The sequence below is a fragment of the Chaetodon auriga genome, chromosome 9 (assembly GCF_051107435.1).
Source record: "Chaetodon auriga isolate fChaAug3 chromosome 9, fChaAug3.hap1, whole genome shotgun sequence".
NCBI lineage: Eukaryota > Metazoa > Chordata > Actinopteri > Chaetodontiformes > Chaetodontidae > Chaetodon > Chaetodon auriga.
The window spans coordinates 1,817,353-1,843,834 of NC_135082.1; the positions used below are offsets into that span (position 1 = coordinate 1,817,353).

Genomic DNA, 26,482 nt, shown 5'->3' on the forward strand with positions numbered 1-26,482 from the left:
GCAGATGGAATGGAAACTAGGCTATCCTGAAACATGGCTCTTATTTTGGGGTTCAGACACTTAACAAAAGAGAAACAAATGGTACCAAGAGGAGAGTTTGACACGTCAGGAAGACTGGCTGATAAAGGAGGAGAGCTGTTAGAGCCTCTGAATAACATGCACAAGCCAGAAGGAATAGCATCAAATACCACTGAAAATTCATTAGGTGTTATTGGTACATTATATCTTAAAAGAAATTCTGAGTAATTGTATAGCAATCCGTCTTTTTTGAACAATTGAGTGACTAAAACAAGTCTGTTGTTAAACCATTTATCCAAAAACAAAGTTTTGTTTTTATAAACAATATTACAATTGTTCCGGATGAAGCATCTCTGCAGAGAAAAATTATGCTTGTAAATTAAAATCCAGGCTAAGAGAACCTGCTGATGAAAGTGAGAAAGTTTCAGTGGTAATTTTGGAATGCTATAATTACAGAGCAACAAGAAATTAAGGCCGCCTAATTTTGAGAACACATGATCTGAGATGAAGTTCCAGATGGAAGTGTTTTTTTTTTTAAATAGCTTTTGATCCAATTTATCTTGAAGGTATTATTGAGTGAGCCAAAATCAATAAAATTCAAACCACCTTTGTCATAGGTATTCAAACAGGAAAGTGACACTGATGCTGTTAAATGTCACACCGGTGACATCTCCTTTGAATCTGCAAGAAACTCCTCCACACCTAGGCTTTTGGTTACTGCCCTTCAACAGGTAAATATGCAATGACACAGTTTTAGTCTAAGTGGAATTGTTTTATGTTCAAGTTATAACAGGCATCAAATCTTGAAATATGCCAGGACATCTTCTGTTGCCAGGATACATTCCCCCCTGTATCTGGGTAACTTTCTTATCCTGCTTGATTCAATTTTAAGAATCTTCCCTAAACTGTGGTATCAGCTCCCCAAGTAGGCATAATCATTAGCACATGTCATATGCCACGTCACTGATTTATTTTTCTCCCATTACACTACAAGCAGTTGAGGTCTAAATCACTTTTAAGTTGTCTGAAAATGACAGTGTACACCTACTCTGTTTATGATTTGGTGATTGGACTTGACATAAAGGGAGTTCATTCATTCAATTGTTAATTGTCTTTCTCTTGTTAACCTGTAGAATGCCAATCATGATGGCGACGTCATCACAGATGGTCACATGAGTTACACTTCGACCCATGGAGAGGAAGAACTCAACAATTCCAGCAGTGAAGACGAACTCAATAATGAGAACTCTTCCACAGCCAGCCTGTTGGATATGGACATTCAAGAGGTACACTTGTAATAACAGTTTTAGCCTCATTTGCATGTTTTGTTTTGGGCGGGGGGGGGGCGGATACACTAGGCCAACTTTGTTAGCATAGTAATACTCATCAGAGGGCTTCCAGTGACACCCTCACCAAAGTGTCAACAGTGCACACATTTTACAGTACATGTAGTTAGAGGTTTGCTGTAATAGTTGAGTGCATTCATACCACCTGATGGACAATTTAGCTTAATTGTGCTACATTTTGACATATCCTCTAGCCTAACTTAAGCGTAGACGAAGGACAACATTGTCAGCAAAAACCAAAAGCTACAGCAAACTGCCTGCACAATTTCAATCATTGTTTTATTAACGACATTTTTTCATTGTCTTGCCTTTGTTCACATGTAGAATGATAATAAAGAAAACCAAACCAACACAGAAGAACACTGGGGTAACACTTCCAACAGTGAAGATGAACCCTACCACAAGCCAATTGGATTTCAGAGGTAAATGCACCATTCCATGTGGTAGCTTATATACGTTGTCTTTATATAAGTGTCTGCTCTTTTAATTAATTACTTCAAGTAATCTTTTTCCCTTGTCAACCTGTAGAATGAGGAAGCCCTGTCACATTCTGAAGAGGACTTGATTGATGCTGCCAGTAATGAAGGTGAAAACCATGCTGACGATGAAGACGTGATGGAGGGGAATAGTACTAGAGAAAGGACACCTGAATTTCCAGTGGTATGTAGACAGTGGTTCAGTAACACATTGCTAGTAGTTACTGTAAGCCCATTACATAAAATTAGAGAGAACGTTTCTCACACAGACAACTACAGTGACCTCTGCAAGATGAGACAGGAAACAATAGTACGTAATAATAATAATACATATACTGTATGTGCTAACTGTAGCAGTTGTTCCCATCCAGTCAGCAGATATATTTCTACTGTGCCTAGATCACCTGGGGAAGCTGCAGTGTGTTGCCTAAGAATGTTAGTTTTTGTCAAGGCGTGACATTTTATAATTGCATGATGTGGAGTTGAGGAAGCACATAGTGAGGCAGGCTGTTTCCAAAATAACAGCATCTGTAGAAGTAAAAAATAGACAATCAAGCTATTTAGACCTGAGGCTGATTCTAAAAACGCTTTCTACATCTAATGCCTGGTTTATACTTCACCGTGTGATGTATCCTATGCTGGGAATAGCAAGTCTGCAAGCTTGCAGATTTACTGTTTTCACTATCCATCTCCATCATGTTGAAGTATAAATGGGGTGTAAGATTTTCAAGGATTGAATTCTCACAATTGTGTGTTGGGCTGCCGGGTCAGCAGCCCAACACACAATTGTGAGAATTTCTGAGTACACTATTTAGTGCACAAATATCGCATTTTGAAGTTGGACACAATTATGGGCATTTACCAGGCATAAGTGGTCTAACCAAACATGCCATTAAATAGTACTATGGGTTGTTGGGTTGGCAGTTGTTTTTGAGGTTTGACCCATGCAAGGGACAAAAAGTCAGGATTTCTCAAACGCAGTTTCAAGAAGTTGTTTTTTTTCCCCATAGAAAATTTCACATTTATTGGCAGTTGCCTGGCAGCATAATTGCTCACTAATGTAGAAACTCATCTTGTACCATCTGAAATGTCCTAAGGGTAGGGAAGGGATTGACAACTTTGTAATCTTAAAATTAGTTAGTCCCTGTTGTGCTATTGTCATTATGTTGAAATGGTGTCCAGGAAAATCAGAATTTGAACCCAAAATGCAGACCAAACAAAAAGGTGGAGCTGGAGCAGACACAGAGTGACATAGACTTAAAAGGCAAAGTGAAACAAATTAAACATTTAAGTCATTTATCAAGCAACAATGCACAACATCTCTATTTTCTCTAATGTAAAGATGGGATGCTTTACCACTTTTTATTCCACAGTTTATTTATCACAACGTCCTGCAACGTCCCAACCAGCAGGGTCCACAAACGTTAAATCTCCATCCTTCAAATGCCACTATGATGGACATGCCAGCAGCTCAGTCCACAGTACAATATAGATGATATATCGATCTCAAAAAAATGTTCTGTCATCTTTCTTAGCAGTTCAGAAACATCTTGCCAACATCACACCGTACAAATTGCCAAGCTTCAAAATGTTTGTTTAGGTGCAGCTGAATGACTAATCAATCTACAGCTCTCTCTATCATCAAAAGTATTCACTGCAAAGCTGTGTGGAAAATCCCCCTCAGACATGATTTGCTCCGCTGGAGCACAGGTCACATATTCAATGCATCACATTACTTATCCCGTGATGTTGTGATTTCCTTTTTTATAGTTTACGTATCTTCCTTTAACTAACCTCATGTACAATATTTAATGACCTCCTGTATGTCCCTGAATGTGTTTTGACAATTCCCAGAGAATAAGCATGTGCTTGTTACTGTCAAAACATTTGGATGTGTGTGTATTTACAATAAAAAAGATACATTAGCCAACAGGTAAATATTCAAAATGTCAAGGAAACAAGGTAATTTATTTCTCATTTTGCGCAACAGAGTTTGTCAAGGTGACATAAATTGTATCATGGAGTGGATGTGACTTAATTTAAAATAGAATAAAATAAAATCAAACTAGACACAGTTATTTAAATACATATACAAATACACACTCAGAAAGTAATAATTCTGTTGTGATTTTTTTTTTTTATTTGAATCTGGGGAACATAAAAAAGCAGCAACAAGACTCTGTTGATAGTATGTTTGGTATCTTAACATTAAATTCATATCTGAGAAGCACTGTCCATCAACTTTGTCTCAGTTTGAGCACCAAGCATCATTGACGTAAATACACTCCTCCCCTTGTCTTGCTGGAGACTTGTGCTCTGTCGATATCCAACATGGTTTGCCTATTGAGTGCAGCAACTTGATGCTGGGATGTTGAAATGGATCTCTGTAAAGAAGTGGACACAACAGTTTCTAATTTCTGGGACAGCCAGACTTTCATTTCATCCTTTCGTTTTTCCTTTGACAGGATATTCACAATCACCACCACGGTTATTATTATAGTCATGACAGACATATTGTTCATCCCAACTGTTTTTGCGTCACAGTGCCGCGGATACCCATCATGCAGCCTAATGACGAGGACGCAATAAGGTTGTGGATTGCATGTTGGACAGAAAACACGATCTGGAGTTGGAGGTCTTATGAATGGAGCTGCTTTTTCAATGCTCATGGAGAGTGGTTACTTGTTCTATTGTTTTTTCTGCACATCTACCTATAAATACACATTTGCATTGCAAGAACGCTGTGTTAGTGTTTTGTTGTGTGTTGATCTGTGCTATATGCCATATGTTTGCTTTGGGAGATGTCTGTTTGAGGGCTTATGATGACTGCAACTGCTGCCACACAGCTGTCATTTACCTTCCTACACTCATCTCGTTTTCTTTACATTTAATTATTCATTAAGTTGATCCCATAACCTCCACATCGCACATACAGTCAGCAAACATATAAAGGATGACACATAGCTTTTGTAGCGCGCACATTTAGTTATCTTTTGTATAGTCAAACTGAACTGCCGGTTTTCTTCAGTTCTAATAGTTTTTTTTTTTTTTTTTTTTTTTGAGTTACCAATGTGAGGGTAGTGATTTGTCGTACCGTGCCGACGCGTCTATGCTTCGGAGCGTGTGTCGAGAAATCCCGGAAGTGTTTAGTGAAGCGCGTATCGATGCTTGTGTCGTTTAGGGAGAATGACGTCAGTGATGACTTTCGAAGCCTCGCTGGTTCAGGAATTGGTTCGAGTATCGGCGCAATTTATATACCGCAATGGATCCGCTCACACTTTGTGGGTTAGTGTTGGCGATTTGTAGGTTTATGTATGACATAGAGGTGCATTTTGTTACACTGCTGCTTATTTTGATGGAGCCTGTGAGAAAGAGAAAGTTTTCTCATGTGTGGGATTTTGATCTGATGTCTCCCAATAAAATAAATACACTTTCAGTAACAGTATTATGTGTTTTATGTTTGTTATGCAACAAACTATATTTTTCCACTCTCTTTTCTTTTAATCCAACGTGAAGTGTTTGTTGTGTGCAAAAGAGTTGGGGTGCAACAACAACAACACCTCATCCATGCTGAGGCATTTTCGCGCTTTGCATGAAAATAATGAGGGGAATGTGGCTGGACCCAGCCCATATTTAGTTTCTGAATAAAAATGAAGTCCTTAAGTTGCACAATCAAATTCACGGCCCTCTTCATGTTCACAAGCTCGTCCACCGCCCCTTACCTTGTTAAAACAATTGTTCCCCTGTCATTATGAGTTATTCATATGTTGACAAATTATTAATTGACATTAACATTTGACAAGTAATATTAGATTCCATTGTACTGTCATGTTACATACCCATAATACACTAAACAAAAACATACATTTTTTTGTATGAATGAATGCATGAACGATACATGAAATGCATTTATTAAAATGAATTGATTTCTTTTACTTGGCAGCCATTCCCATGGCTTCACTGTTGCAGGACAGTCTTCAGTGCATTGCAAATTGATAAAATTACAATTACAGTTACCTATAATTTATAGGTTCCGCTCCAAAGTGTCGGCACGGTATGACCCATCACCACCTATAATATGTCTGGCTGTTTAAGAGTCTTTGACCAGCAAGGGGGTTTGTGTGCACATGAAGCCTCTAGAAATGAACGTTTTTGTGAACCATTTGGCTGGAAAGCTTCAAGGCTTCAAAAAGCTTCATCTCGCCATTACTAATTGGGGGTTCGGCTGCTGCTGAAGGACATCTTGCCAGGCCTGCGCAAAGGATGCGGCTGAGGAAACACAGCTGTTAAATACAGGAAATGGCCAATTGGGCTATGCCAAGTGCCTGCAGCATCAGGGGGATTAGTCTTTATTATTGAAATATTCCTTCTGACCAACTAGTTGTCTTGTTTTGGGTTATTTGTCGTTCAGTTGGTAATGTTTGTTTTGTTATTCCCTTTGTTGTCCAAATGGTCTGATCAGCCAGTATATATGTACCCCTTTGTGTGTAGTTTGTTGGGTAGGTTTTGTCTTTGTTAAGTTTGTTTTGTTTTGTCTTGGATTGGTCAGTTCAGTTCAGTTCAGCCTGTTTAAGTTATAATTGCCTGACTTCAGTTCTGTTTAGTTGACCTCTTTCATGAGCCCAGAACTTTTATGTATTGATTAATTTTTGTCCAAATAAATCTCTTTTTGTTAAAATCCACCCTGACTCCTCATGCCTGTTTGCTTGGTCCCTCACAGGGTTCAAGGTAAGAGTGTGTTTTTTCACTGTTATATGCATGTGTCCTGTGTGTAGTTGACTATGACCATGTGACTCACAAATTGTTAGGCACTGACCTAACTGGCACCCCAAGCATCCAGTCATACCATTACAACATGTCTGTTTTGGAGGTGCCTTCTGACTCTATGCTTATCCAGGTGAATACAACTTACACAGTGGCTGCATGTCATCAATGACATGATACATCAATACTGCCAAGAACAGAAAAGTACATGTGGAATATCATGCTTCCAAAGACAAATGGATAAACAATTATCTTTTTGCTGAAGAAAAAGGTAGGCCAGTGTGCCTCGTTTGTTGCGATTTGTTTGCAGTGATGAAAAAGGCCAATCTCTAGTGTCATTAGAACTTGAAATATGCTAAATTGGATGAGTTTCAGGGACAAATGCACTTGGATAAAGTTTCAGCTGAATTTGGGTACATGCATCACAACTTAAAATATGAAGTAACAAAGGTGCTAAGCAATGACAAACTCAAAGCTAGGTACAACAACCTCTCTCTACTTGAGTTCTATAAAGCTGTACAATTGCATGAAACAGCTTGAGCACTCCTGGGGGGTATTCCAGAAAGCAGGTTATGTGAAAACTCAGAGTAACCCTGAGATGAAGAAAACTCTGAGTTATCCGTTCCAGAAAGAGAAACTCTGAGTCAGTCACCATGGTAACAGACTCTGTGAACATAACCTGCTCGCTGGCAGGTTTACGATAAGAAAGCCTGAGTTTCTACCTGTCTCCTCCCAAATGAAGAAAGCTGTCAGACATGGATTGCCCATTCATTCCCAATCTGACTGATATCGAAGCCCATCTGATGCTTTACGTCGCAAGGGAATCTTTCGACGCAGATTAGATGTCCTGTCATTTCCAGAGGAATATCTATTTGAACGCTACCACTTTTCATCAAACAGTATAATTTATCTCCATAGCATTCTCCGGCCATACATCACCAACCTCACACATCACGGACATGCACTCATATCACAGCAAATTTCATGCATAGCGCTACGTTTTATTGCAAACGGTAGCTTTTGTACAACATTGGGGATGCAGAGCACTTCAGAAAGGCAACAGTGTGTAGAGCTGTGAGGAAAGTAACCCTCACACTGAAACGCCTGTTACCAATGATGGTAGTGTTCTCCGGACACAAACCTGTTAGAAACATCAAAGAGGAATTCCACAGGATTTCAGGTGACTGATGTAGAAATCATATATTCTATTATTTTAAATTATGATATACATTCTGCTGCGACCTCAGAGTGGGTTCAGTAGCTTAATTAGCTGTCATTTTGCAGGGCTTCCAAATGTGACAGGATGCATAGATGGGACACAAATTCCTATTACTGCAGAAAACGAAGGGGACTATGTGAATAGAAAATCCTTTCACAGCATCAATGTCCAGGTTTATGACCTACCATCTTAAAAATTATGTACATGAAAATGTATACATTACAATACACTATAACTCATGTCATTCTCTGCGCTGTGAAGATCATATGTGCTGCAGCCTACATCATTACAAATGTAGAAGCCAAGTGACCTGGCTCTGTACATGATTCCCGGATCACCGGGAGTGTAGTCTGAGCAACAGATTTGCTCGTGGTAAGGAAGCTAAAACTTTGTACAAATGTTCTTTGTCTCCCTTTTAATGCACTCTAATGTGTCCTCTATAATTACAGGAGAGTTTGATGGCTACTTACTGGGGGATTGAGGCTATCCATGCCAGCCCACTCTGTTGACCCCTTACCCTGACCCTGAGCTGGGGCCCCAACAACGTTTTAATGTGGCCCACTGCAGGACTAGAGCCTAGGTTGAGATGGCCATAGACATACTCAAGTCCTGGTTCCAGTGCCTGTGTAAGCTCAGGGTCACCCCAGAGAGGGGATGTGACATCATTGTGGCATGTGTTGTTCTCCATAATATTGCAACTATTAGAGGAGAGCAACACCCTGCCGTACAAATGAATGACCCTGAGGATGACCATCCCATCCACCCTGCAGACATCCAGGATGATTTTGATTGAAACAGTCAAATAAAGACAAATTCACATGTGATTTGGTCTTCTTTATTCCCTAAAAGTACAAAAGCAGTAGTTAGGATTTGTAATATAGTTCCAACCATTAACATATTTCACCTGTGAAGTGCACCCACCTCAACTGGCATTCCAGTAATAGAATTTCAAGGTCTGTTTTTCTAATCTGGTGATCCAGATAGACCATTTCCTCTTTCACTTTTCTCTATACTCTTAATGAGGTGGACTGTACACAACTCCTTCACTGGTAACTGGGAAACATATGAACGACATTTAAATCCTACAGTTCTACATACAGATTTAACATAGTAAAAAAAGATTAAAATCAAAGTGAGGTACAATCATAGCCTAGCAAAATATGCCTGACCTCTTTGAATGATGTTTTTATATTTCATTTTTAGCTGCTTCCAAGTTCATTTCTCCCCTGTTGGATTGCACCTAAATGAAAATCAGATTTTATTCCTATTTATATTCATAACTGTATGCTATGATCTTAAGTACGGTTAAATGTTAACTCAATGGAATAGTACATTCAAACTTACGCGTTGACTTGGGTAGCAATTTTCTCCCAAGGCCTTTCTCTCTCCTTTGCTGCTGTAGCGGTGTTACATTTACGCCAAAATATGTGCTCATACTCCGCATAGGACTGCAATAAGACCTCCAACTCCATCGGGGTAAAATGGAGTGTCATTCAAAAGTTTGGGCACCTCAAGACATTTAAGGTATCTTTTACCAAGGTCTCTGACCTCAATTAACTTGTGAGAGCTATGGCTTGATCACAGGCATCATTAAGTAAAACCAAGTATGCAAATAAGTAGTGACTCCTAAAACCATTTCCAAAGAAAAAGCAACTACAGCCTCCTCAAAGCAGCTACCTAGCTCTCTGAAAAATAAAATAATTGATGCTCACAATGCAGGAGAAGGCTATAAGAAGCATTTTCATGTAGCTGTTTCCCAAGTTCGAAGTGTAATTTAGAGATTGCAGTTACCACGAACAGTGGAGGTCAAGTTGAAGTCTGGAAGACCTCAACCGAAATTTTCAGAGTTGACTGCTTGTAAGATAGAAAGGTGGATCACGACCTCTGTTTGTCATCACCGCGAGGATTGAGCAGACACTGGAAAGGTGGTGTACTGTTGTACTATGCAGCAACATCTGCACAAATGTGACCTTCATGGAACAGTCATCAGAAGAAAACATTTCTTCCGCCCTCACTACACAAGTCAATATCAGAAGTTTGGCTGATGTGGAATGATGAACTGTGGACCAGGGTACCAGGGGTACCCAAACTTTTGCATGCCTTTGTGTGTATATCCTGAGTAATTTCCCATTCTGAGGAGATGTGCACTGAAGTTTGCATCTCTGTTTGGGACAACCTACTACAATTTTTTTTATTTATTTTTACTTTTTTTTTGTAAATCTCACCCTTGTAGAGATTCGGTTCTACTAAAGTCTTACTGCAAGTAGTATCATTATCACTACCATTTGATATCAGACAACACAAGTCTACATTCACCCATTCACACACACTCACACAGTGATGGCACGGCATCAGGGGCAATTTGGAGTTCAGAATCAGTATTCTAAGGATACTTTCACATGCAGACCACTGAGACCAGGGATCAAACTACCGACCTTTTAATAAATAATAAATGATAAACCCCTTTACCTCCTGAGCTCAGCCACCCTATGGTGACAATGTAATAAACAAGTTAACATTTTCACAAAATGGGTTGGCATGAAGTCAAAATTGTTTCATCATTTAATCTTAAGGAAGTAGGTTAATAACAATAATAATAATGCATTATACTTATATAGTGCTCCTCAGGGCACTCAAAGACACTTCACAAAAATAAATAAAAAAGACAATAAAATAATAAGGACAAAAAAAGAATAAATAGGACATGAGTAGAAGAGACTGTCAGAGATGGAAAGCAGTGTTGAACAGGTGAGTCTTCAGTGATTTTTTGAAAATGGAGAGTGAGGAGGTGTCTCTGATGGCTTTAGTAAGTGAGTTCCAGAAGGTAGGAGCAGGAGAATATTGAGGTTTCCGGCATCAGAAGAGAGGAGGAGGTCATTGGTGATTTTAAGGAGGGCAGTTACAGTTACAGTTACATGGCGGCATGGTGGCGCAGCAGGTAGTGCGTGTGCCTCACAGCAAGAAGATCGCTGGTTCGATCCCCGGGTCGAGGAGGGCCTTTCTGTGTGAAGTTTGCATGTTCTTCCTGTGCATGCATGGGTTCTCTCGGGGCTAAAAAATGCTTTGTATGTTCTTAAAACACTTGGCCACTGTAGTTTTTAACAAACATTACTCAAACTAAATAGTAATTGTTGGGGATTACTTTCACAGGATGATTAATACACATTTTTCTCTCTAATGAGTATTTGGGGCAGCAGAATGGTGTATGAGGGTAAGCCAAAAAACTACAATCTGTGTGTTCATTGAAGGAACATGTGACCTACTGCAACAGTGTGCCTCACTGATGTGTTTTGAATAGTTGTTGGACAACAATGGAGCTCTATGAGAGAAAAGGATAAGACATACAGTATCGGTCACAAATCCCTCCAGATCTCTTTTATTCTGCCTGCTTTTTCGAAGTTACGAACTCTTCTGCCATTACAGACCCAGCCACATCCTCCTGCTCTAAGTTAACCCCAGTCCTGCCATTTTCATCATCTGACTTGTTCCACCCACTCTTTCACCTGCTCCCCATTCCCTCCAATTATCTCAGTAATCTATACTAGCTTTCCTCCACTAGTCCTCTGGCAGACTGTCTTTTATATTTTGCAGGCATACCAGCATTCATTGTTTCCTGTTTCCCTGCCTGATTGCCAGACTGACTTTTCACCTGCCCCTTACCTAGTTAAGTTTGCCTTCCTGTTTGTCTACTATGTTTTGACCTATGCGTGTTTAGGATTCAAATGTTGGAAATCAGACATTGCTTTTAACCTGTATTGTGTCATGCTTTTTGGTTCCTGCTCGTTGTGGGCCAGCGGCGTTCCAGTACAATGGTAAATGACCATGGACTGTATTTAAATAATGCTTTTTCTAATCTGACGACAACTCAAAGTGCTCTTTACAACATAAGTCTGCATTCACTAAGTGGACAGACGCTCTACCTCCTGAGCCACAGTAGCCACCCTGGCCACAATCTGGCCAGAGTGAACCCATTTGACTGAGTTAATCAGACAAGAGCTTTCTTCCTAAAATGGAGCCATTCAGCAACACAGGCAGCAACTCACCTAACTCACAGGGGTTCTCTAAGGGATGGTTGCTCAACAAGCCAAATGTGTGGATGCCATTTGTGAAAAACTTCAGCTGCAGTCATTTGCCAGCTAGCCACCAGCAGCACCAGTGCAACTCAGCAGTCCTTTGAGCTACTTCCATGTTCCAGCACTACAGCTCAGATAACCAGAGGGATTCTCCGGGGTTCCAAGTACCTGTTGAACACCCAGGGTTCCCTGATCTCTGAACCTCAGCCTCTCTCTTTCCTTTCCAAGAGATCCCAGATGGTGTAGCTAATCATCCAACATAAGCAAGATGGGGGAACCACTGAAATGGAGAAGCTGTTACCCATCAACTCCTCAGCATTCCAACTATCATGATTTCCTGTTTACTTTTTTTTTTCTTTTTTTTTGCCTGCTCCTTACCTGGTTAAATTTGCCTTCCTGCCTACGAAGTTTTGACTTTTGCTCAGTTTGGATTAAAGAATTTGGATTTTTCTCTTAATCTGTACTGTCTTGTGTTGAACTTGTTGGTTTCTGTCTGTTCTGAGCAAGCACCATTATAATATCAGGCTTTGAGTACACACACAGTACTTGTTTTTTTAGTAGAATGGCTGACTCTACAATATTTTATGAATGGATAAATAATAATAATAATAATAATAATAATAATAATAATAATAATAATAATAATAATAATAATAATAAATAAAGATGACTTGACTAATCACTAGGCTGAGCTACTACATCAAATTATTCATATAAATTTGAAAGAAAAAACAAGCACTGCTAAATATAGATTTTAATCAAATGATCCTAATTGACACAATGTACAGTAAAGTATAAACTTCTGGTAAGAAAATATCATAAAAGACAGTATTCATGTTGTTAAAAGGCTGGATGCTGCTGGCTGAGTTATTTTAAACAGACGAGAGTCATGTTAAATAGACAAACTTTCAACTAATAGCTGAAATAGAGAAAACACATGTACACAGTATTGGGAATGCACTTTATTGAGAAATAATTAATTAGATGTATAAGATATATAAGTGTGTGTGTGTGTGTGTGTGTGTGTGTGTGTGTGTGTGTGTGTGTTCGTGTGTGTGTGTGTGTGTGTGTGTGTGTGTGTGTGTGTGTGTATGACATATAAATCTTTGTGTTACTGAATAGAAAAGCTCAGATCTAAATAGCCTGCAGTTCAGCATAAGAGTAAACTGTAAAAAGGATGAGAAAGTCGATATCCAAAATGCTTCATGTCTGATAAGGTCAGAGTTAATATGATTTAGCTGCTAGATTTTGTGTCATATCTCCCGGCGTTACTTCTAGATCAAGAAAGTGGTATGTGTGGATGCAACAGCCTATTTCTGTCCCGACCATAATGTTTTTACATGTGTAAATCGTTGTGTTAGTCTTAGTCAAGACAGTTTCTGCTAGACAGCAGAATGACATATGACAACTTTGAAATCACACAAGCTGAGAAACTTTGGGGCCTTAGATTGCTTCACCCGCCCACAGCATCATCGGCTTTAACTGTTGTTCCCCATCTGGAGAGGAGGCAACACAAGCAGAATGAGAGGAAGCAAAAGAAGGGTGAGCATAAAGGTATCAGGCTAGGCTAGCAGGCAATCCAAACAGGTCGGCTATCGCAACCATTCTCCTTGCAAATGTATGCTCCATGGATGATATTTATCCTGACACTTTTTTGTATGTCTTAGTACTTTCCAGTAATTTTGTACCCCTGTATTTATTTTTAAACACCTGTTTTAACTTTTTTGTTGTGTTGTTGTTGTTTGTGTGTCTACACACACTGTGGGACTATGAGAAACAATATTTTGATCCATCTGTATGTTCTGTACATATGGCGTAATTGACAATATAGTTGACTTTGACTTGAATTTGACTGTGACTGTGTTTTCACTTGGAATTTGAACCCTCAACGATTCAGCCCACCTTGTGAAACTGAGAACTACTGCATTCAGCAGTCTTGCATGCTGTTCCTTTCTGCCTCGTAAATACCCACCTCTGCTGTGTGACTCATGTGTGGTGTTTAATTACCATGAGAGCTGAATCAGTAACTGTAGCTTTCACTGACTCACTTATTGACACTATCATGTATGCGCAACAAGTGTGCAGATGAATATATAAATGTCTCTGGCTTGAAGACAGTGTTTCATCTATGTTTCAATTCAGTATGTCTGTTCAATGTTCAGAATGCTTCATACACAACATTGGAGGGGCAGGAATAGTATTTTTTAAGCCTATCAGAGTTGAAAGAGAGTCCTAATTTGCAACTGAAATCACATTTAGTCATCCTTTTTTGTAGCCAAAAATAATGTTATGTCAACATGTGTTTTTTTAAAGGTAATATTTTTTAATTTTAGCTGTAGCTTACATGTCATGGATAGTCAGCATGATGGACTTGAAGAAATCAGATGTACTGTAGTTGACAAAACAATTTCACCACAGGGTCCATTTGGTAGTTATTTGGGAACTGCCAAAGTTTTCTTGAGCTCCGTAACAGGTGTCTTTTGGTGAGATTGCTTTGTCAACTTCTGTTTTCAAGGTCAAGAATGAACTTTTAATCTCAACATATTCAACTATTTTTCCTTTTCAATTTGTAGCAACATATACCTAAGATCAATTAGGCTGCCACTAATACATTAATGTTCCTGTATTCTGGGGCAATAAATGGACATTGGGGATCTATCTTGAATATTTGAGTTTTGTTAATCAGTTTAGTTACCTCTAAATGCTAAAAGCAATACCAAGTTAGAAAATTATGATTCTATTAGTGGATTTGATACAATGCTATTAAACTCCATTCATAGATGGACACCCAACCTAGCACGATTCCTCAGAGTGATTCAGAGACATTTCATACATGCTGGCACAGGCCTTTGTATACGGTGACTTTTTGTACTGTATTCATGTTTTCTTGTCAATTCTTGAAAAATTGTTCATCAATTGCTGGCAGTATGTTGCCACTCCGGGCTAACTGCCTTCATCCACTGCTGAGCACTAAGTGCCAAATGTCCCATGTGTTGGATGTTCCAGCCGTGCCATGTTCCAACTCACAAATAACCAATAATAATCCACTGATTTACACATAGTACAAACACAATCTGCACAGTTCAACTGTCACAACCATTTTGTCACACACTGACTGGGATTGCCAGTGGTCAGGGTATGTTGTTCTGTAGTTTTAGTCTCCTTTATGCCTGAATGTATTATAGGCAGGGTTGCAGTCAGATCTCAGCAGATATGAGTGGTTGAGGCCCATTAGTGATGCCTTAGAACTTAAGTCACCAGTAATTGGATCTATACCTCAAAAGGCATTAGAAATTTTAGTGTATCATATTGAGGGAAAAGTGATGTGAGCCAGGATGACAAATCTGACAAGCATAAGTATGACAAGGATGTGCAGAACCATGCTCCACCAATACTGCATTTATAGTATTTCTGCTGTCCATTTTCATAATCACCTCTCCTACCAATTGTCACTCTTGCTAGTAGCCTCCCCAAAAATCATAACTGAAGCATAATGTTTCAGTGATGTGTACATATCCTTCAAGTGATACATAAAGAAATTAAGTGCTTAAGTGTTTTCATTTAATAATGGAGAGATGCTCACAATCACTTTCAACCAGGTACCTGAGTTTGACCACCTCACTGTAGTCTCTTACTTAATATAGGAACAAGTTAACCTAATCCTTGTTACTCTGATACATTAAAGCAACTGGTTATCTAGTGGCAAGTATTACAAAGAGCAAGCACAGTGGCATAAAGAGGCCAAAATAAAAAGTACTACAGTGCTACATTGCATGATGCTGGAGTTAAACAGTCTGACACCCGTTGGGATGAAGGAACTGTGGTAACATTCTTTCTTACAGATTGGATGCAGCAGTCTGTTACTGAAGGAGCTGCTTAAGCCCCCTACTGTCTTATGCAGTGGGTGGGATGGGTTGTCCATGATCGATGTCAGCCTGGTTAACATCCTCCTCTGACCCACCTCCTCGATGGTGTCCAGAGGGCAGTCCAGGACAGAGCCAGCTCTCTTGATTAGTTTGTTTAGTCTTTTTCTGTCCCTCTCTGAGCTTCCATAGCCTCAGCAGACCACTGCATAGAAAACTGCAGATGCCACCACAGACTCCTAAAAAACGTCCTATGTATTCACCTCAGTCTTCTTAGCCGGTGGAGACGACTTTGGACCCTCCTATACGGGGCATTTGTGTTATTTGTTTCATCCAATTTGCTGTTGAGGTGAACACCTTAGAATTTACTGTGTGTACCCGTGTCTAAAGATGAGGGGTATGTGGACAGTGGTAAAGGTGGTAGGATGGCCTAGGGCAGGGAGCCGGAAAATTTCCATCTTCAAATCTTAAAATGCAAGTGTTGGCAGCTATATATAAAAGTGCAATGCTAAACTGATAGCAATGCACAATAAAATTTTAATGGTTTTAACCCATTAGTATATTTATTGTGTATTACTGTCATACTGTATTGCTGGTGGAAACCCCTTTTTTCTTTGTCTCTGTTTGTAGCGACTTCAAAACACAAATAGTCATTTGAGAGGCTGAGGCCGGGGCCTTCCTTTGTCTGACACGCTTAACGGAAAAAATCACTGAGATACGGAAAAATAGTTTTAACCTGTTATTAACGAAAAACAATAACCAACTCATTGTTCTGTGCACAAACTCAAATAATCAAAGTGATCAAAAAGAAAACGGCGTTTCAAAACAGAGTTCAACACAGCAGTCAACAAAATTACGGCAACCCCACTCACCCTCTCTCTCTCCCTCACCACACAGGCAAGCAGGTGCCTATATTAACCTATATCAATGTCACCACCCACATTCATGTGACCTATCACAATCATCATAATTATCAAATAAACAATCACAAATAACCAAAATAGCAAATATATAAACCATAACAAAATTATCTATTTACACTCATCCATTCATGGCTCCTACACTGTTTGTCTAATTCACTTTTTTTAACTGCTAAAAAGAATGTCAGACATTTGACGAGAGAGGTGTTTCCGAGATTTCCTGTTAAGAAAGAGCAACTGCTTTCACATTACATAAGCTTTCTGATGCAAAAAAAAAAAAAAAAACTTCCTTTGTAGAAAGACAGCCACTGTTATGTTGAAAAGCTGCCAGCCAGCCTTTAGGCACTTAAAGACAATTCAGTGAGTTCACGTCTTTCTGCTGTCACTGTTTAAAAGAGCATCAGCTGCTCCAGCTGTAATCAATTCCAACTATGACCCCATTCATCACTTTTTCAGCCAAAAAGGTTTTCTTTCTCTCTCCTTCCTTCATTTCTCATAGAGGAGTCTTACGCACAGTACTATTTTCAATACTTTTGTTTGCTGCACATTAAACACACTTCATAGGAACTTTTTTGTCATTAAATCTGAGTCAGAGAAGATTTAATTATTAGCAGATATTAAGACAGTTATTGGTATCAATAACTATATTAATATAAAAAAATATATAAATAAAAGTAACAGAGCACCACCTGGAGATGAGAGACCAATAACCAAACCATGGATGCAATCTCACAAAAGGGCTGCTCATTAAAATTTGCACTCAAAGCAAAACAAAAAGAGATCTAAATTGCTGTCTGATAATTTTAATAACCGTCTCTTTATCACACATACAACTCAGTAAGGCTTATACAACAGTGAAGCTTATAGCAACACACCAGCATTAACTGTCTCTGCACAGACAAAAACATCTCACTTGAGATCAGCGATTAACGTGTGTTTCATTCTGTCCTATGCATCAGGCATTTCCTCAAGATCAGATGGTGATGAGGCTGATGTCACTTCTGTGGTTTAATGGCAGGCTGGCCCTCGTTGGCATTTGAGGAAACAGCAGACAGTTGATTTTGTTGAAAGAAAGTGGGGCTTAGAAGTTATCCTTCTTTTTCTTGACGAAAACAGTTAATCCATGTCTTCCTTCTGCAGGTATAGTGAAATGACCGGATAGGCGAACAGTCATTGTATTTGAGGATCCAAATGTGTTCAGTGTGCACTAACTCACTGGACAAGTAACAGACTTTTTCAGGACCACTGACTAGGCTAATTACAGTACAAAGATTTGATTAGGAAGGATACACCTACTGTAGCAACTTGATGTTATGGTAGAAAGGTGAGGTGAGGTGGGCACATTGATTCTTATATACTTGAGGATGTCATGGTCATGTCTTGAGGACTTCCTTGAGTCCCAATGGATCTCATCCAATGGGAAACTGATGAGTCTGTGTGATTTGCAAGGCCTGATGGGATTTTAGGGGTAATCCCTTGTTCTTGTACATCCAAAACCTTTCCTTTGCTCCTTATATTTTGTTTGTATAGTGTTGCATAGTATTTTGGCTGTGTTGTTTTGGAAGACATTTGGACAGCCTCTTTCCTCGATAAAACACAAAATTTCAAATGATGTCAACCAAGAGCACCACTTTTTTTTAGCATAAATAAGGCTACTCTGAAATGCTTATTATGTCATGCTCGGATTTAAGAACTGAACCATGTTGATGAGATAAACAATTTGAAAGAAATTACATGGTTTGGAAGACCATTAATGTTTTTTTTTTGTTGTTTGTTTTTTGTTTTTTTCATATTTTGGGTACTCCAAACAGATTGTATAATTTGTGCATGAAAGTTAATTCTTGAGTTCAGAGAGCTGATGATCTGTTTCTGGTGTTCTTTCAGACTCTTGTCTGGTGTCCTTGTAGTGCTTCCAACCACTGACACATGTTATGATGATGTTATACGCTACTCCAATCTCTGGCAGCAGAGGTCTTAAGGTTTTGAACGATTTGTGGTAAATGTAGCCATGGAGTCATTTAGCTGCAGAATACAAGAGTCAAGTTATTCGTCACCTATACTGTTCACATTTTGCTGAATAAGCACTATTAAAACTCCTGTTACAGTAGCTTATAGCTGTTTGTGATTGCATTGTAACTATGGATTTCACCAGACTTATGAAGAAAAACATTAACAAAATGCAACAAGTGCAGCATGTTTAGCATATCTCTGTGTTTAATGTTTTGGAGCAAATTTGTGCCAATTGAATTCCAAGGGAGAATGTTGGCATAATACAAATAGCTGAAGAAGAACTTTTGCCTTCTTAAAAATAAGATATAAATGAGGAAATATCCCAGATTAAATATTGGGAACTTTTCACAAGTGGCTGCTAAAACAAAATCCAGTCAAGACTCAGAGAATATGAGGTTTCATACATTTGATAAGGAATCTAGACCGAGCATCTGAAATCATGTTCCCCCTTCTTGTCCCCATTTAGACTCTGTATAAACGTATTGTCCTGGTGATTGATAACAGCCACTGCAGAGCAGGCCCCTTTTGTTTCCACATGGAGAATTTCCCTAACTACCAATTTTAATATGTAAACGTCAGCAAGGATGGATTTTTAATCCAGAGATGGTGGGGTGGCTGATCAGAAAGGAGGGAGGTCCAAGCATCAATCATGTCAAGACTTGGAGCAGAGCAAGCGTGACAAATGACCAGGCCTGCCATCAGCTTTCAAGCTCTGAATCTTCCATTACAGAATGAGAGGAGCCAGTCATTTATATACTGCAAGCTAGCAGGGAAGGGACAGGGCCCCACACATCCATCCCTCTTATTATGAATGCTTCTGTGAATTATTTTTGCTGAGCTGTGTATACATTTGAAGATTGTGACACACATGAAACTCAGTCTGTAACTTACATCAGCATGCTGTGCTAGCTTGTCTCCTGAAGCCACCAATAAATGCATCAATGTTCCATTTATTTTTACGTTTCTGTTTCTGCAGCTACTGCAAGATAGTGTTTTCTATATCTAAAGGGAGGGTGGAAAACACAGAAAACAAGAAAATAAAAAGCTCTTTCAGAACAGATGATGTACAGGTGGTAGATATTTTCTAGTCAAACTGTTATCAGTGTCTTCAAATGCAGATCCACGCTCCCTGCATGAAAACAGAGAAAAGTTTCTCCAGTATGAAAGGATAACACAAAGGGAGCCTGACTAGACACAGGTGATGCTCTGATATTCAACAGCAGGTTGGTGAGGACATGGCATTGTCTGAGAGGTACATACAGTATAACAAGGGAGCCAGGGGTGTGTCCTCCACCATGCCTTCGGTGCCTGCTGCTCGAGGAAAAGGGCCTCTCTGTGTGGAGTTTGCATGTTCTCCCCGTGTTCACCTGGGGTATCCTCCATTAAATACCCCCACTAAAAACATGCAAGAAGATCACCACCTGACCAATGGTGACAAAAAAGAACTGGGTCCCCGGGCGCTGCTTGGATGGCAGCCCACCGCTCCTGGTCTGCCACGGAGGAAGGATGACCAGGATGGGTTAAAGGCGGAAGACAAATTTCACCAGTGCATGGCGTGTGTGTGCATGAATGTATCTGTGTGACAAATAAAGGGGATTGTCCCTCTGATTCTTCTTTTTCTTCTTTAAGAATTTTACTATGATGTGTGGGTGTCAGGAGTGTTTTCTTATTTAAACGTACCCTGTTTTTGACTACTAGTAGCACTATGTAGTAATGTGTTAATGAGTGATGTACATGGGAACAGAGCACTACGCATTCGTGCACTGGTTATTCTGCTTATTAACAGTTGGTTCCACCTGCACACAAAGAAATGTAGCCCTTTTTTTAAATTTATTTATTTTTTAAGTCAGCTTGCAAGTCTTTTTTGAGTAATGAAATGCATTCAGCATGTCTATTAGACATCAAGGATGCATAAAATTACTTCTGGTAAGAAACACTGAGTGTGAATATATGTAAATATGCTCTACAGGCCACTATGAACATATGCACACAAATTAGCAATTTGTATTTTCAAATTTATAGGTTGTATGAACAAATTAGTTATGCGTGTTCTTAAACTAACTAACTAACTTGTGTTTCAAATTAGAAATGTGTCCTCTTGAATTTGTACTAATCGCTTAGTACATGCTTTGTTAAAAACATATATAAACAATTTTAATCTCTAATTATCATCTGTTTATATGTGTGAAAAATGTAGTTATTTAGGTGTTAATTACTGATTTGAAAGCATTAATCAATTCATGCACTGCTAATATGCTCCATCCAAAAACACAACTGTCACAAAATTTAAATCCACAATATGTCCTCAAGTTTCTTTAAGTAAAGATCTCAAATTTACTGCTGCAGAAAAATAGTACAGACTGAAGTAGGCAGCTTTCTATGTATAAAGGGTGGCCTGTATTTTCACACTAAACACCTGCACATTATCTTTATTGTGGCCACTGAAGAAAACCTTGCATTACCATTAGCCTGTTTTTTTTTTTTTTAAGCTTGGCATTAGGATGGAATAGAGACTGCAGTTTCTAAACTATTATTTTGAAATTCATAGCTATTCCCTTTGCGCCTCTACAGTACATACCTGCCTGTCCAGAGTCCTAAACAAACACTCACTCAGCACACCACACCAACACAATCACTGTGACGAGAATTTTGTTTTTAGTTATGCAGAGTTAATACTATAACCAACTAGGTTCATTGCAACCATATTGCACAGTAGGTATACCAACCACTCCAACTGCTACAGTATTTATAGTAATATAATACTGTATGTTGTTGTGTTTATTATAATGCAGACATGATTGTGTTTACTGTTGATGTACAGCTACCTGCTATCCAGTACTAGTCCGCACTCTACCAATGACCAAGGGAATAATGTTAATCTTCCTGGTTGAATTTAAGCTGAATTTCATTTTCGAATAAGGAGACAAAATGATCAAGCAATAAGTGAGGTAAGTAAGTGTGCTTCAAGAATCTAGACCATGACTTGAGATTGCTTTGTCATCTGCGTAAAGCATCACGCTCAACCAATACACAGCATTTACTCTTTTTGATCAGTGAAAAGAGGCTGTTGTGTTGTGCATTATTTCTATAACCACACAGCTCATCATGGACTATGCATTAAACAACTTCCTCATGAACTTATTTGAAAAATACACCAAAAAAATCATATCAATCTCAAACCTACCTAAAGAACTTGCACATGTGTATGTTTTTAATAAATCCTTTATTACACACTGTAAATCTGTGTTAAGCAATAACATGGATTTGTGAAAGAAATATCACCACAACACCATTTATTAGATGTTCTGGAAGTTGTGATCATACCAGATGGTCTTCATCAGCTGTCATGGCATCGTATATATTCAAATTTCCATTTTTTCTGTGCACTGTGAGGACTTATTAGCCATATTTGCTGAAAAGATGAAAGTGAAAAAAACAAAATAAATGTTTTTTAGTAAACACTCTCAATTCTAGGTCCATTTATTTATTCATGTATTAGTAGAGCTTTTCAGTCATATTAGATGATGTGGTATTATGATGCTGTTGCCAAGATCAAGAATGAACTTTGAACCTAAACTCTATTTTTATTGAGATAGAAGCAATCCAAACCCCAAAAAGGCATGTGAAAATGATGTATTATCCATTTGGTAATGATTTCCAACTTGCTATGAAGTCAATGTAAACAAAAATCAGGACCTAAATCTCAATACAGCCAAACAAATAAACATCAAAAAAGTACACAGTAGAATAAAAGCTATATTTGGAGTACGGAATTTAACTCAAGTGGAAACAGAAAGCCAAGTCTGTGCTGTCTGATCATCAGTGTGTTTGTCCTGCTGAGGGTCATTTGCGGACCACAACATATCATGCACAGGTGGAGCCTCTCCTGGGGCCCACACAACATCTCATTACGTCATATCCATACCATGCTGTCCATAGACACACACACACACACACACACACACACACACACTGTTATTTGAGAACACAATGATATGAAGCTCCCATCCTGTTTCGTTTATCTCTGTGTGAAACCAAGCTGAGGGCATCTATCTCCACGTCTGTCCTTCTGTCTGTAGCACTAAGTTTAATTCTGCACAATGCTGCCAAAATTACTTTTACTGGTTTCAGCTGGGTCAACCTTTTGTCTTTGAAAGGAAAATTGATGCACAAATGCCTGAGTAATTACCAATTTTTTACTTTTATTTGTTTTTCCCTCCCTGTTTTCTCAAGACCAATCAACTCTGTGGTGGCTTGCTTTGAGAATGAGGCCAAGTGTTCTGGCAGCTAAAAAGAGGCTCAGCACATACACACACACAAGCAAAGTCTTTGGATGTGTCGGTGAATTGAAAGCAGGAGACCTAAAGGACAAGAAAGCTGCCATAACCTATTTGCAAGGTAAATGCAGACTTATTACAAGGGGAAGCATGAAAAGTAGTGCCTCCACCACACATCACATGAAAAGCCTCCACTGCTCTGCCACTACATGAAGACACTCTGTCTTTCCATTGTGGAAATAATAGAGAACCCTTGTTCTCTGAGCCTTTCATTTCAACAAAAGACAAACAGTGTCTGATTCAATGTCTTTTTCATCCAAGCCATTCCACACAAAGGGAAAGAGTAGAGAAACACATCACCTGCTGAAATATGTGATGCAGCTTTGAACTGATCCGGTAAAGGAAATCTTTTGAATTTGGCGCATCATGCGATACGCTTTTCACAGGGAACAACGTGTCAGACAAATTCATACAGCAGATAGTACCAGAGCTGCCTTGAAGAGGGATGAGATAGATAAAGCACTTCTTTATTATTTTGACATTATGTTTGGCTTGTACGGGTAATTATCTACATTATAGACCTGTGTTGCCGTCTGTCAGAGAGTGCCATGGTAATTATAGACCTTCCATCAGCCAACTGAGTAAGTAAGACATGGGAATCTGAAGTTTTAAGGTCTTTTATTTATGTGACAAACAGAAATGCAAAAGTTGGATCAGCCACTAACTCCTGGCTGATGATGTTTGACCACTTCCCTGTGGATGCTGTTAGTGGTTTTGGTCTGGTGACACCAGACACCAGACAACCACACCACTCTGTTTACACTGGACCAAAACTGGTCACAGCATCAAGGAAGATAATGAAACTATTACAACCAGGGCAACAACTCCTTTACTGATGAATCATGAGATGAGGTATAAGGATGAGGATGAGATAAGGCAGAAAAAAGCTGGTAGGTGGACCTTAAATTAATATCATTATAACAAAAAAAAAAAAAAGAAAAGAAAACATAAAAAGCATACACTACCACAGAATATGGAATAATTCACCACTTACCAAATCAAAGTCAAAGAAATACTTCTTCTAGCTCTTCAAAATGCTACACACAAGAGCACATATGGAGGATTTTTAAGGGCTAGAAGCTGTGACATTTTGCATGACTTCTATTTTTATGAACTTTGAATATACTGTCACTAGCAATAGATTGTGCTCACTTAGAATGACGCTTGATGCAGCTGTTTGTCCTATTTTGCTTGTGCAACAATAAGCCAGCAGGCCATCAATAGAATACTAATGACAAACATACCAGATACCAGACATTGTGGCTATATGTGATTGCAGTGACTGCACTCCACTCTTCTGGTTTCAGACTTTCCACTAGATTTTAGAATGTGGGTGCAGTGACATGGTCCCATTCAGCCACATAAGCATTAGCGAGGTCCATGTTGGGTCATAGGGTCTGGCACGGAGCCAGCATTTCATCTGAGGTTGAGATCAGGGCTCTGTACAGGCCAGTCAGTTCATCCACACAGAACTGGTATTGTCATGGTGAAACTTTAAAAAGAAAATTACAAACTTTTGACACAGTCGTTGCCTAAAATATCAATGTTCCGCAACACAAAGATACATTGTTTTTATTGGGACAAAGTGGATGAGACCAAACCAGAGAAAAAAAAGAAAACACAGACTAAGAACAGATGTTTTGACCAATCGATCTATCCAAAGGTGTGTCTGGATTAATCAATTCAAGATGAATCATTTCATGTCACTGTCTTGTGATGGGTCTATCAATATTATTTTGCTTATAGGCATGTGTGGCGAGTGCGACTACTTGGCAGCCTAATGATGTGACAACACCACCTGGGGGAATTTCGCCCCCAGGAAATTATTAGACTCAACCCTTTAAACACAAGGATCCACAGATTCAACTAAACAATGACAGAGACTGATCCACAGTATACAAAAAGTTTATTAAATAATTGTTATGTTCTTTTTTTCTTTTAAAAAATGACAGTCACAAAAGGACTAGCGACTGTAATTAAATGTCACTGTGTGAGTTACCTAGAGGCATGTGGAGCCAGGCTGGGGGTCTACCAGGGAGGACTCACCAAACCAAAAGGGGGCGGGGCAGGGTCCAAAACAAAACAAACTCCACACCACACGTGAGGTAAAAGAAATCAAGAAAAACACGGCACACAAAGGGATGAGTGAAGGGACACCACCACCAGGAGGTCCGCCTACCACCGGCTCGCACCCCACCGCTCCTGCCCAGAAAGAGACTCAGTTCATACAAAAGAAAATATACAAAATACGAAATGATATAATAAGGAAAATAAAATCAGAACTAAACTCATCAGATATAGTAAAATAACGGGAAACCAAACTGTCAAAAGACTACAAAGGAAACACTTACATTAATCCTATAAACCAGCAAAATATTACAATGAACAGTGCGCGAGTAAATGTCAATTATAGTCAGCTTGATCGATAAAATCAGACACTAGGCTCCAGGCATCCCAATGCTATAGAAACGGAACGGTCTTGTTCTGGTCACAGGGTCCGGAGCGGTCACAGAACAGCAGCGCGCACCAGAGGCTGATCACTCACACTCTCACACACACACACACACACACCTTGGCCCAACATCCTACGAAGTAAAATATAAAAACAATATTATTTACAATTTGGAGAAAAGTACAGAAATACACTGTGGTGTCGCCGCAGGTATACGTACCACAAAGCGAGCACGGATTCCACCCAGCGTGGATGAGAAGAGGGAAGACACACGGCCGCTGCGCATGTTGCCAGCTCAACACAGGGTTTTGGTGAAGCGCAGGCTTGGAGCGAGCCCTGCCACCATATGGCTCAGCGTTCAAAGCCGCCAGAGAAAGTCGGCGCTACAGAGCGAGGAAACCAGCAGGTAAAGCAACAATAACGCATAACCTGAAGCACCAAGAAATAACCAAGTGCCCACCTTGTGCTACAGGGAGATCAGCAAACGTCACATGCCAAACCGCCGCACGCTAGATACCAGGACACCAGGCTCTGGAGGAGGTCAAGGAGAGTGCTCAGAGCAGCAGCACTCCACCTGAATATAAGAGTGACGGTGCCGCCCCGCAATCAAAGAGCAGCGGGATAATTGAACACAGCCTGCGGACAATTAAGCAGGCTGGAGGAGGGGAGAGTGAAACTCAACCTGCCACACATGATTACGAGGATTAGGTGATTAGAGGATGAGTATTCAAATACCTTGAAGGATGGTGGCACTTTTCCATGATTAAATATACAACAGGATTTGATTGACTGACTAGAATGGGGACAGTTTCATGTCACAGGTCATAAACCATGGCAAGACTGAGTACAGCGACAAGACACAAGGGAGTTATCCTGACTCACCAACATCTCTCCCAGACAAAGATTTCACAGCAGACCGGGGTTTCAAGATACGCTGTTCAAGCTCTTCTGAAGAAGCACACGGAAACAGGCAATGTTGAGGATTGTAGACGTGGTGGTTGGCC

General features: G+C 39.5%; 1 pseudogene; it reads left to right on the top strand.

The window, feature by feature from the left end:
- The first annotated feature begins 828 nt into the window (after positions 1-828).
- Positions 829-26,482, top strand: part of LOC143326171 (uncharacterized) — a 32,052-nt pseudogene continuing 6,398 nt past the window's right edge.